This window comes from Heteronotia binoei, chromosome 18 (assembly GCF_032191835.1).
Source record: "Heteronotia binoei isolate CCM8104 ecotype False Entrance Well chromosome 18, APGP_CSIRO_Hbin_v1, whole genome shotgun sequence".
Lineage (NCBI taxonomy): Eukaryota > Metazoa > Chordata > Lepidosauria > Squamata > Gekkonidae > Heteronotia > Heteronotia binoei.
Window position 1 is genome coordinate 1,928,505 of NC_083240.1, and position 9,754 is coordinate 1,938,258.

At 47.4% G+C, this 9,754-nt stretch overlaps 1 non-coding gene across 1 annotated transcript; it reads left to right on the forward strand.

The window, feature by feature from the left end:
- The first annotated feature begins 8,294 nt into the window (after positions 1-8,294).
- LOC132587421 (U6 spliceosomal RNA) lies at positions 8,295-8,402 on the forward strand. Its single transcript, XR_009556429.1, has one exon. It is a non-coding gene; the product is annotated as a U6 spliceosomal RNA (small nuclear RNA).
- Positions 8,403-9,754: the final 1,352 nt, after the last annotated feature.

Genomic DNA, 9,754 nt, shown 5'->3' on the forward strand with positions numbered 1-9,754 from the left:
CGGAGTGGAGGGCGGGATATAAATCCAATATCTTCTTCTTCTTCTTCTTCTTCATGGTTGGGGTGAGGACTTCCAGACCCTTCTTAATGGCCAGACACCTGCAGCTCTGCCATAACCCAGGAAGTGTCCATAAATAGGAGGCAGAAAAGGGCTTGTCTTGGACGATACTTTCTCCTTGGATGCCAGAAGGAAAAGGAAGTCCTTCAGAGGAAGGGAAAGAAACAATTCAGGAGCCTGTCCAAGGAGGAAAACTCTTTTTCTGACTCACACACAGATCTCAAGGAGGAAACTGTTAAAAGTACATCACAGAATCATAGAATCATAGAGTTGGGACCTCCAGGATCATCTAGTCCAACCCCCTGCACAATGCAGGGAAATCACAAATACCTCCCCCTGCCCTCCTTCTCATGATCTGTCTATGTTCACAGAATCAGCATTGCTGTCAGACATAACAGTAATCTAGCCTCCGTTTAAAAACCTCTAAGGAAGCAGAGCCCACCACCTCCTGAGGAAGTCTGTTCCACTGAGGAACCACTCTAACTGTCAGGAAAGTCTTCCTAATGTTCAGCAAGAGAATCTTTTGATTTAATTTCAACTCCTTGGTTCTGGTCCAACCTTTTGCAGCAATAGAAAACAACATCCAAATGGTTGACCCTGATCCAAAAGAAAATCACATCCATAGGAATTTCCTTGGATGCATTTTATTTATCCTCTGCTTCCGCGGTATTTCAATCCATCAAACGTAGACTACTAGATATCCAGTTGCAACATCTAACTGAGGCAGCTCGGAAAACTTGCTCCCCAAGCTATCTGGGTTTATCCCAGATTCCTGGGCTTTTAGCTCCCTATTTCCTCTTTTTAACTGATCCTCCCCAAAGAAGAGCATTCATGCTGGCTAGATTTAATGCATTACCATCGGCCATCCTTTTTGGAAGATACCACAGAATCCCCCGCAAATCTTAGACAATGCCCTTGTAGTCAAGGAGTCATCGAAACGGTCCCTCATGTTCTTTTGGACTGCCCTTTTTATAGCAGTCCACGTGCAAGATATCTAGATCCACTGCTTTCTGACCATCAGGACCTTTCTGACAATGCCAAGGTTCGTTTTCTACTCCATGGGAAACACAACTTTGTCACTACTCACGTTGCTTGCTTTTTACAGGTTGCGATCCAAATCAGAGAGGCTTTTACTCATGCATAGCCTACTGCTATTTTATGTCATTTAACTTTTGCTGGTTTTTTCTAAGGTTTTATTATATTCTATAGTGTCACTGTTGGTTTTAAAGTATACTGTATTTTTGTATTAATGCCAATAAAGGTAAAAAAAAAAATAGAAAACAACTCCATACCATCCTGTATGTGACAGCCCTTCAAATACTTGAAGATGGTGATCACATCACCTCTCAGTCATCTCTGGTCCAGGCTAAATATACCCAGCTTCTTCAGCCTTTCCTCATAGGACTTGGTCTCCAGACCCATTACCATCTTTGTTACCTTCCTCTGCTAGCTTGTCTGTATTCTTCCTGAATTGTTGGGCCAATACTGAACACAATACTCTAGGTGAGGTCTAACTAGAGCAGAGAAAACAATACCATAATCTGGACACTATTCTACTGTTGATACAGCCCAAAATCACATTGGCCTTTTTAGCTACCGCATCACACTGCTGACTCATGTTTAGTGTATGGTTCACTAAGATCCCTAGATCCTTTTTGCACAGACTACTGCCAAAACAAGTCTCCCCCATCTTGTAATTATGCATTTGATTTTTCCTACTTGGATGCAGGTCTTTAAATTTATTCCTGTTAACATTAATTTTATTTGCTTTAGCCCAGTTTTCCAAATTGTTGAGATCACCTTGTATCTTGACTTTGTCTTCTGCTATATTTGCAAACCCCCCCCCCCAATTTATTATCATCTGCAAATTTAATCAGCACTCCCTTTATTCCTCCATCCAAATCATTGATAAAGATGTTGAACAAAACAGGTCCCAGGACAGATCCTTGAGGGACTCCGCTTGTCACTCCTCTCCAAGAGGATGAGGAACTATTCACAAGCACTCTTTGGGTGCGATCTGCCAACCAGTTACAGCTCCACCTAACAGTAATAGGATCCAAATCACATTTTACCAATCATGTTTGTTGACCCTCAAATCCAGCTCTGAAAATGTTGGGGGCCACTGGGAACTTGCCATATTTTGAACAAGTCAACTTATACTAGTTAATGCTTTTGTGACCAAATATATTCCCAGGAGGATGGTGGAAGACAGGAGGGCCTGGCATGACGTTGGAAGAGCCTTGCTGCAGCCACGCACATGCACAACCGCCTTTTCACTCCAGAGAGGAAGGAAGAATCTTTAACCCTGTCCTGTCTGGTTGCTGTGAAAAATGGCGTGAGTTTGTCCATGGGGTCGCAAAGAGTCGGACTCGACTGCATGACTGAACAATAACAACAATATTCCCAGGGCATCTGTATGGCAGTGTTTTATTTAGTGTCAAGCCATCACACTCTTGGTCTTCCTTTTTTTTGTGCCAAGTAGTGTTGCCAACCTCCAGAGGGCACCTGGAGATCTCCCACTATTTATTTATTTAGGGGTGGAATGCTAGCAGGCACTCCTTTGCATATTAGGCCACACACCCCAGATGTAGCCAATCCTCCAAGATCTTACAAGGCTCTTTCTTGTAAGCTCTTGGAGGATTGGCTATATCAGGGGGTATGGCCTAATATGCAAAGGAGCTCCTGCTAGAATTCCACCCCTGTATTTATTTATTGTATGGCAGAGTTACACAAAGTAAAATGTGTATTCCTGCTATTAGAATGACTCCTCAGGCAACCAAGACCAGTTTCCCTGGAGAAAATGGCTGCTTTAGAGGATGGATTCTATGGCATTCTACCCTGCTGACTTTGTTCCTCCCCCCCCCCACAAAAAAAAAAAACCCTCACCTCTCCAGGGTCTCTCCCCCTAACCTCCAGATATTTCCCCACCCAAAGTCGGTACCCCTAATTCCTGGCCGTCTTCATTTCCTTGAGTACACGGAAGGGTGAGGAAGCACAAAAACACCACTACCCATAATGTAGGGGAGAAGGGAGTTTGGCTCAGTGGAAGAGCACCTGCTTGGCATGCAGAAGGCCCCAGGTTCAATCCCCGGCATCCCCAATTCCAGTTAAAAAGGACCAGGCTGGAGGTGATGGGAAAGACCTCTGCCTGAGACCCTGGAGAGCTACCACCAGTTTGAGTAGACAGCACTGATTCTGATGGACCGAGGGTCTGATTCAGTGGACATCAGCATCATGATGATGATGATATTGGATTTATATCCCACCCTCCACTCCGAATCTCAGAGTCTCAGAGCGGCTCAGAATCTCCTTTATCTTCTCACCCCACAACAGACGCCCTGTGAGGTGGGTGGGGGTGAGAGAGCTCTCCCAGAAGCTGTCCTTTCAAGGATAACTCTGTGAGAGCTATGGGTGACCCAAGGCCATTCCAGCAGGTGCAAGTGGAGGAGTGAAAATCCAACCCCGTTCTCCCAGATAAGAGTCCATTCACTTAACCACTATGGCTGACCCAAGGCCATTCCAGGAGGTGCAAGTGGAGGAGTGGGGAATCCAACCCGGTTCTCCCAGATAAGAATCCGCTTACTTAACCACTACGGCTGACCCAAGGCCATTCCAGCAGCTGCAAGGAGAGGAGTGGGGAATCCAACCCGGTTCTCCCAGATAAGAGTCCGTTCACTTAACCACTATGGCTGACCCAAGGCCATTCCAGCAGGTGCAAGTGGAGGAGTGGGGAATCAAACCCGGTTCTCCCAGATAAGAGTCTGCACACTTCACCACTATAATAATAATAATAATAATAATAAATTTTATTTGTACCCCGCCCTCCCCCGCCGAAGCAGGCTCAGGGCGGCTAACAATACGGTGACCAATGGTGCACCAACAATAAAACAGTTACACTAGAAACATTAAATTAACATTAAACTAACCTTAAAAGCCTGAATTAAAACAATTAACTAAAACATTTTATGACGCTATCCTTAACACTCTTCTAGTTGATGCTGATGGCGGATTTCCAGTTATTCATAAGCTAATTTAAAAAGGGTGGTCTTGCAGGCCCTGCGGAACTGATCAAGGTTCCGCAGGGCCCGCACCTCCTCTGGGAGTTGGTTCCAGAGATGTGGGGCTGCGGCCGAAAAGGCCCGAGAGCGAGTATTCTGTAGTTTAATTTGTCTTGGCCCAGGGGTAGTCAGTCTGTTCTTTCCTACTGACCTCAGTGCTCTCTGGGGTTCATACGGGGAGAGACGGTCCCTCAGGTAGGCTGGTCCTCGGCCATATAGGGCAGCTGCAAGTGGAGGAGTGGGGAATCAAACCCAGTTCTCTCAGATAAGAGTCCGCTCACTTAACCACTATGGCTGACCCAAGGCCATTCCAGCAGCTGCAAGTGGAAGAGTGGGGAATCAAACCCGGTTCTCCCAGATAAGAGTCCGCTCACTTAACCACTAGGGCTGACCCAAGGCCATTCCAGCAGCTGCAAGGAGAGGAGTGGGGAATCCAACCCGGTTCTCCCAGATAAGAGTCCGTTCACTTAACCACTATGGCTGACCCAAGGCCATTCCGGCAGCTGCAAGGGGAGGAGTGGGGAATCCAACCCGGTTTTCCCAGATAAGAGTCCGTTCACTTAACCACTATGGCTGACTCAAGGCCATTCCAGCAGCTGCAAGGGGAGGAGTGGGGAATCCAACCCGGGTCTCCCAGATAAGAGTCCGCTCACTTAACCACTATGGCTGACCCAAGGCCATTCCAGCAGGTGCAAGTGGAGGAGTGGGGAATCAAACCCGGTTCTCCCAGATAAGAGTCCACACACTTAACCACTACACCAAAATGTGCATTGAAAAGGCCAAACACTCTGATCTTGTTTCTGGAGGTGCTTCCTCTAAAAGGACCAGTCTCCAGCACAAGCTGCCTGCTCCCCTCTCCCCCCTCCTGAACCAAAACCCCTTTATTGCTTTTTCCTCCTATGTATAAAGGATGACAGAGGGGAAGAGTTTGAAAAATCGAGACAAGTGGGCGGGGGCATTTCAAGCACAGGTGAGCAAAGAACCGTAATGAAAGAGATGGTGCCCAAGAGACGGAGGGGAGGAAATTCCCTTTGCAAATGTCCTTTTTTTGATCTCCCTGAACTGCTCCGACAGAAATGAAATCCATTTAATTCTGTATGATGAAGGAGTTAATGGGCAAAAAAAATAAATGGAGAAGTGTGTTCAGGTAGGAGACTAGAATCCGAAGAAGGGAATAAAGCCTTGATATTCCAGTGGGGGGGAAATTATGATATAACCATAAAGGGAGCCTATTTTTCAAGTGTTAAGACTATGAAATGCACACCTGTCAACCAGGAGATCCCTCCAGGGAGCTGAATTGTGTTTTTAATTCACCTAGACAAATAGGCAGCCGACTCACACATCAACGCCGGGCTGTCTCAATGGAGGGCCCTGCCGTGTGGGGCTCGGGATGCACCCCAGGCCTTGGCTCCCCGGCCTGCCCATTTCCCCCCTACTGAAAAGCAACAAATTAAATGGTTGGTATAATTATTTTCTCTTTCTTCTCCCCTCTCCCAAGATGAGACTCTCCAAAGACCCAAACAAAGGTAAATATGGCCAAGGATGAAAGTTACTTGCAGTCTTGAACCTGGGACAGGTAATGGGAGTCCAGTGTTTTACTTTCTGCACTACCGTGGTTTGGTCTGCTGCACTCTAGTGCCTCACCTGGACAGGAGGTGTTATTGCAATTGCCCATTCAGCAGGTGTCAGGTGGCATGAAGGGCCAATGGGGTTCCACCTAATCCTATCAAACCGCGGACTGGGGCATGGTTCCTCAGACGGAGCACCTTGATCCGGTGGTTGACACATTGCAGCACACTGGCTGGGTCAATGTGACGGAATGAGGTAATGACGTCCCAAGCTGGCAAAATTGATGCCACCAGGTTGAAGAGCTCAGATCTGGCATAAAAATACTTCTGCATGTAGAACACAAGCACTTTGGTATAGTGGTTAAGTGCACGGACTCTTATCTGGGAGAACCAGGTTTGATTCCCCACTCCTCCACTTGCAGCTGCTGGAATGGCCTTGGGTCAGCCACAGTGGTGAAGTGAGCGGACTCTTATCTGGGAGAACCGGGTTTGATTCCCCACTCCTCCACTTGCACCTGCTGGAATGGCCTTGGGTCAGCCCTAGCTCTGGCAGAGGTTGTCCTTGAAAGGGCAGCTGCTGTGAGAGCCCTTTCAGCCCCACCCACCTCGCAGGGTGCCTGTTGTGGGGAGAGAATATATAGGAGATTGTAAGAGAACGGTGGGGTATAAATCTGCAGTCTTCATCTTCTCCTTCTTTTGGGCCAGTTTTGTATTTTCAAGGAGGCTTTGTTGTTGAAATGTGGAAGAACACAGAGAGTGATTCAAATGTGGAATCTGCTACCACAGGAATAAATAGCTTTCAAAGTGGCTTTAGACAGATCCATGGAGGATGTCTGTTGACAGCTACTAGCTGTGGTGACTGAGGAGAACCTCTACATTCAGAGGCACTAATTTTCTGAATCCCAGAGCCAGGAGGCAACATCAGAGGAAGGCCTCACCCTCTATGACCTGTTGCTGGCCCTCCAGAGGAACTGGGTGGCCACTGTATGAGACAAGAGGAAGCCGGACTAGATGGACCCTCACTGGTCTGACCTAACAGGGCTCTTCTGATGTTCTTATGATGGCCTCGGCCTCTCTGTCCTGTTGTTGGCCTTCCAGGTTGGCCACTGTGTGAGGCAGGAGACTGGACTAGATGGACCCTCACTAGTCTGACCTAGCAGGGCTCTTCTGATATTCTTCTCAGGGGAAGGCCTCGGCCTCTCTGCCCTGTTGTAGGCCTTCCAGAGGAACTGGTTGGCCACTGTGTGAGGCAAGAGGCTGGAGTAGATGGACTCTCACTGGTCTGATCCAACAGGACTCTTCTGGTGTTCTTCAATAGTTTTTAACATCTGTGTATACAGATTTGGAATGAGAAAGGTAAGAGATTATTCAGCAGAAGGTTCCAAGATGTGTGTGGAGAGGGTGGGGTGGATCAGCAGGAATGGGTGTTCTGGGTTCCAAAACAAGAGTGTCTTTTTCACGTGGCTTCCAAAATTTACTCCCCCAAGCCCCAATATGATATGGATCTGTTGTGTAACAGGCTGGAATCTTTTCAACTAATACAGGAATTGTCAAAGATTTTATAAATTTTCTGTGGGTTTGGGGTGATACTTTTCAACGCAGAATGATTTTTTTCTGTCTCAAATGAATTTGAGGAGGGTGACAGAGATGGTGAGGGGTCTGGAAACCAAATCCTATGAAGAAAGGCTGAAAGAGCTGGGCGTGTTTAGCCTGGAGAAGAGGCGGCTGAGAGATAATAGGATCACCATCTTCAAGTCATTGAAGGGCTGTCATATAGAGGATGGTGTGGAATTGTTTTCTGCGGCCCCAGGTCAGACTAGAACCAATGGACTGAAATTAAATCAGAAGAGCTTCTGGTTCAACATTAGGAAGAACTTCCTGACCGTGAGAGCGGTTCCTCAGTGGAACAGGCTTCCTCCTTGGGAGGTGGTGGGCTCTCCTTCCTTGGAGGCTTTTAAACAGAGGCTAGATGGCCACCTGACGGTGATGAAGATCCTGTGAATTTAGGGGGAGGTATTTGTGAGTTTCCTGCATTGTGCAGGGGGTTGGGCTAGATGACTCTGGGGGTCCCTTCCCACTCTATGCTTCTATGATTCTATTTATTATTATTTATGTAATTGGACTTATAGCCCACCCTTCCCTACACAGTAGAGGTCATTTAAATCATCATTTAAAATCAATTAAATTTAAAATCAATTAAATATAACTTAGGCTGAAATCGACAATTTCAACCGTCATACCCATCATAATATCCATTCCTTACTAGATGGCAGCTCAGGGAACAGTCCAACGTGGGCAGCTTTGTCTGGTGGACCAACTTCACCTTGCAGGGCCTGTGGAATTATTTCATGTCTCACAGGGTCTGAGTCTCATTGGACAGAGCATTCCGCCAGGCTGGGGCCACAGCTGAAAAGGCCCTGGCCTTGATTCGGGATGCCAGATGGCCTTCAAGCCAGGGGTCACCAATAAGTTGTTATCAGTTGAGTGAAGGGGGGGGGCATGCCAGGAGAGAGGGAGCCTGTTTGCTCATATCAGCCCAGCTCAATTTGACTGTTCAGATGTCTCTTCAGAGAAATATTGTATTTCAGGGGGTTATTTAATAGCTGAGTGTGTGCTCGCTTTGGCAGCACATATACTAAAATTGGAACGATACAGAGAAGATCAGCATGGCCCCTGCGCAAAAAGGAAAACAAACAAACAAGTAGCTGAGTGGATGTTTAAAATGCTGGCTTCAGAAGCAAGAGTTTTGTCTCTTAAAGAGTGAGTTGTTCAAGGAGGCTTGTCTACCACCCCCTGCTTCTCCGAGTTATTCTGGGGTAAAGTACAGAAATTTCCTTGGAAGGATCTTATGAACATATGAAGCTGCCTTCTACTGAATCAGACCCCCCTCCCTCAGTCCATCAAAGTCAGTTTTGTCTACTCAGACTGGCAGTGGCTCTCCAGGGTCTCAAACTGAGGTTTTTCACACACCTATTTGCCTGGACCCTTTTTAGTTGGAGATGCTGGGGATTGAACCTGGGACCTTCTGCTTACCAAGCAGATGCTCTGCCACTGAGCCACCGTTCCTCCCCTAATCTTCTCAGGCTGCAGGCTGGCAGGAAGTTCTCCCACACAAGCCCCCCCCCCCCGCATGGAAATTAATGGGAGCAGAGAAACAGCAAGGGGGGGGGGCGTAGAGCAGAAGACTGGAGCACAAATCCTCACTTGTGCTATGGCAGCTGGCAGGGTGATCTTGGTCCAGTCACACACTCTCAACCTGCTTGACCAACCTCACAGGGGGGTGGGGAGGATAAAACGGAGGAGAAGGCACTGTGAAGTCTATTATCCTGATAAGAACTCTCTCACACATACAAAGCCTCATATAAAAACACATTTCAAACACTCGTTCATAAACACAAATAATCATTTTAAAATGCAGCCTGGAAGTTTTAGCGGATGTTTAGTAAAAAAGTTCGATTTCCCTCTATTTAAAAAGGGGGAAGAAATACAAAGACATACTGACTATCCTAGTAGGAATTTCAGTTGCACTGCCGGGAGAGGCCTTGGCTTCTTCCAAGCCAGGTTGGTATCATGGTGAAGTGCGCGGACTCTAATCTGGGAGAACTGGGTCTCATTCCCCACTCCTCCACTTACAGCTGCTGGAATGGCCTTGGGGCAGCCCTAGTGGTGAAGTGTGCGGACTCTTATCTGGGAGAACCGGGTTTGATTCCCCACTCCTCCACTTGCAGCTGCTGGAATGGCCTTGGGTCAGCACTAGTGATTAAGTGAGCGGACTCTAATCTGGGAGAACTGAGTTTGATTCCCCACTCCTCCCCTTGCAGCTGCTGGAATGGCCTTGGGTCAGCTATAGTGGTGAAGTGTGTGGACTCTTATCTGAGAGAACCGGGTTTGATTCCCCACTCCTCTCCTTGCAGCTGCTGGAATGGCCTTGGGTCAGCTATAGTGGTGAAGTGAGCGGACTCTTATCTGGGAGAACCGGGTTTGATTCCCCCTTCCTCCCCTGGCAGCTGCTGGAATGGCCTTGGGTCAGCCATAGTGGTTAAGTGAGCGGACTCTTATCTGAGAGAACCG